This window comes from Arachis ipaensis, chromosome B10 (assembly GCF_000816755.2).
Source record: "Arachis ipaensis cultivar K30076 chromosome B10, Araip1.1, whole genome shotgun sequence".
Taxonomy (NCBI): domain Eukaryota; kingdom Viridiplantae; phylum Streptophyta; class Magnoliopsida; order Fabales; family Fabaceae; genus Arachis; species Arachis ipaensis.
Genome location: NC_029794.2, coordinates 47,798,796 through 47,802,424, shown reverse-complemented (window position 1 = coordinate 47,802,424; position 3,629 = coordinate 47,798,796).

Below are 3,629 nucleotides of genomic sequence, written 5' to 3'. Positions count from 1 at the left end.
AGTTTCTCTATTACAGAGAGGGGCATGAGGTTTATCCCTGAACCAAGGTCACACAAATCCTTTTCAAAGATCATGGTGCCTATGGTACAAGGTATTACGAACTTTCCAGGATCCTGTTTCTTCTGAGGTAATGTCAGTTGATCCAGATAACTTAGTTCTTTGGTGAACAAGGGAGGTTCATCTTCCCAAGTCTCAATACCAAATAATTTGGCATTCAGCTTCATGATTGCACCAAGGTACTTAGTGACTTGCTCCTCAGTAACATCCTCATTCTCTTCAGAAGAGGAATACTCATCAGAGCTCATGAATGGCATAAGGAGGTTTAATGGAATCTCTATGGTCTCTAGATAAGCCTCAGATTCCTTTGGTTCCTCAGAGGGAAACTCCTTATTGATCACTGGACGTCCCAGGAGGTCTTCCTCCTTGGGATTCACGTCCTCCTCCTCTTTTGTGGTTTCGGCCATGATGGTCATTTCAATGGCCTTGCACTCTCCTTTTGGATTTTCTTCTGTATTGCTTGGGAGAGTACTAGGAGGGATTTCAGTGAATCTTTTACTCAGCTGGCCCACTTGTGCCTCCAAATTTATAATGGAGGACCTTGTTTCATTCATGAAACTTACAGTGGCCTTAGATAGATCAGAGACTAAGTTTGCTAAATTAGATGTATTTTGTTCAGAGTTCTCTATCTGTTGCTGAGTGGATGATGGAAAAGGTTTACTATTGTTAAACCTATTTCTTCCACCATTATTAAAGCCTTGTTGAGGCTTTTGATCCTTCCATGAGAGATTTGGGTGATTTCTCCATGAGGGATTATAAGTATTTCCATAGGGTTCACCCATACAATTCACCTCTGCTATTACAGGGTTCTCAGGATCATAAGCTTCTTCTTCAGAAGATGCCTCTTGAGTACTGTTGGATTTTCCTCTTCAGAGTCCTTTCAGGTTCAGGGTCTGCTTCAACAAGAATATTCTTGTCCTTGCTCCTGCTCATATGAAGAAGAGGGACAGAAAAATAATAATAATAGGGATCCTTTTTGCCCAAGTATAGAGGTTTCCCTGTGTGAGTAGAAGAAGAGAAGAAGAAAAAATCTAAACTCAGAGAAAGAGAGGGTTCATATTTTTGGTGAGATGAAGTGTTGGTAGATGAATAAATAAACAGAAAGAGATGAGAGAGAAGGATTTTCGAAAATTATTTTTGAAAAAGAGTTAGTGATTTTCGAAAATAGTTTTTGAAAAAGGTTAGTAATTTTTGAAAATTAAAATTAAAAATTAAAATAATTAGTTAATTAAAAGGAAATTTTGAAAAAGAGGGAAGATATTTTCGAAAATTAGAGAGAGAGAGAGAGTTAGTTAGGTAGTTTTGAAAAAGATAAGAAACAAACAAAAAGTTAGTTAGTTAGTTGAAACAAATTTGAAAATCAATTTTGAAAAGATAAGAAGATAAGAAGTTAGAAAGGATATTTTAAAATCAAATTTTGAAAAAGATAAGATAAAGAGATATTTTTGAAAAGATATGATTGAAATTAGTTTTGAAAAAGATTTGATTTTTAAAATCATAATTAATGACTTGATTCACAAGAAATCACAAGATATGATTCTAGAACTCAAAGTTTGAATCTTTCTTAACAAGCAAGTAACAAACTTGAAATTTTTGAATCAAAACATTAATAGATGATGATATTTTCGAAAATTATGTGATAAAATTAAGAAAAAGATTTTTAAAAAATATTTTAAAAATTTTCGAAAATAAATAAGAAGAGTGAAAAAGATATGATTTTTGAAAAAGATTTTGAAAAAGATAAGATTTTCAAATTGAAAATTTGATTTGACTCATGAAAACAACTAGATTTTTTTTAAAAATCTTTGAAAAAGTCAAATCTAATTTTCGAAATTTTAAGAGAAGAAAAAGGAGAAGATATTTTTTTTTATTTTTGAATTTTTATGATGAGAGAGAAAAACATGAAAATGATGCAATGCATGAAGATTTTGGATCAAAACAATGAATGCATGCAAGAATGCTATGAATGTCAAGATGAACACCAAGAACATTATGAAGATCATGATGAACATCAAGAACATATTTTTGAAAATTTTTATATGCAAAGAAAACATGCATGACACCAAACTTAGAAATCTTTAATGCTTAGGCACTAAGAATTCAAGAATGCATATGAAAAACACCATACAACACAAAACACGAAAACAACAAGATCAAACAAGAAGACTTACCAAGAACAACTTGAAGATCATGAAGAACACTATGAATGCATGAATTTTTCAAAAATTTTATGCAAACTTTAAAACATGCAATTGACACCAAACTTAAAAATTTACTCAAGACTCAAACAAGAAACATGAAATATTTTTTTTTATTTTTATGATTTTATGAAATTTTTTTCGATTTTTCGAAAATTATTTGAAAAAAAAAAGAAAAATAAGAATTCCAAAATTTTTAATATGAATTCCAGGAATCTTGCAATCTTAGTCTAAAGCTCCAATCTGAGGGTTAGACATGGCTTAATATCCAGTCAAGCTTTAGAAGATATTTATACTTTCCATGTATAGAGCAACTAAGTGTGTGAGAATCAACAAGCTCTTGTGATGATAAGTTGAAACCCCAGTCCATAAGATTAGACATGGCTTACAGCCAGCCAGGATTCAACAAATCATCATGAAACACTAGAATTCATTCTTAAAAATTCTGAAGAAAAATATAATTTTGAAAAGATTTATATTTTTTTTTTTCGAAAACAAGTGAGAAATTTTTGAAAGGTTTTTGAAAAATTTTTGAAAATAAAACAAAAAGAAAATTACCTAATCTGAGCAACAAGATGAACCGTCAGTTGTCCAAACTCGAACAATCCCTGGCAACGGCACCAAAAACTTGGTGCACGAAATTGTGATCTCAGGCAACGACGCCAAAAACTATGTACGCATGTCTTAATAAATTGTTTTTCATTCACAACTTCGATACAACTAACCAGCAAGTGCACTGGGTCGTCCAAGTAATAAACCTTACGTGAGTAAGGGTCGATCCCACGGAGATTGTTGGTATGAAGCAAGCTATGGTCACCTTGTAAATCTCAGTCAGGCGGATAGTGATTGATTATGGAGTTTTCGAAAATAATACTAATTAAACAGAAAATAAAGATAGAAATACTTAAGTATATCACTGGTGAGAATTTCAGATAAGCGCATAGAGATGCTTTCGTTCCTCTGAACCTCCGCTTTCCTGCTGTCTTCATCCAATCAATCCTACTCCTTTCCATGGCTGGCTTTATGTAAGGACATCACCATTGTCAATGGCTACTTTCGATCCTCTCTGGAAAATGATCCGATGCACTGTCACTGCATGGCTAATCATCTGGAGGCATCACCATTGTCAATGGCTGCGTCCCATCCTCTTGTGAAAATGGTCCAAATGCTCTGTCACAGCTCGGCTAATCATCTGAGGTTCTCGATCATGCTGGAATAGGATTCACCCTCCTTTTGCGTCTGTCACTACGCCCAGCAATCGCGAGTTTGAAGTTCGTCACAGTCATTCAATCCCAGAGTCCTACTCGGAATACCACAGACAAGGTTTAGACTTTCTGGACTCTCATGAATGCCGCCATCAATCTAGCTTATACC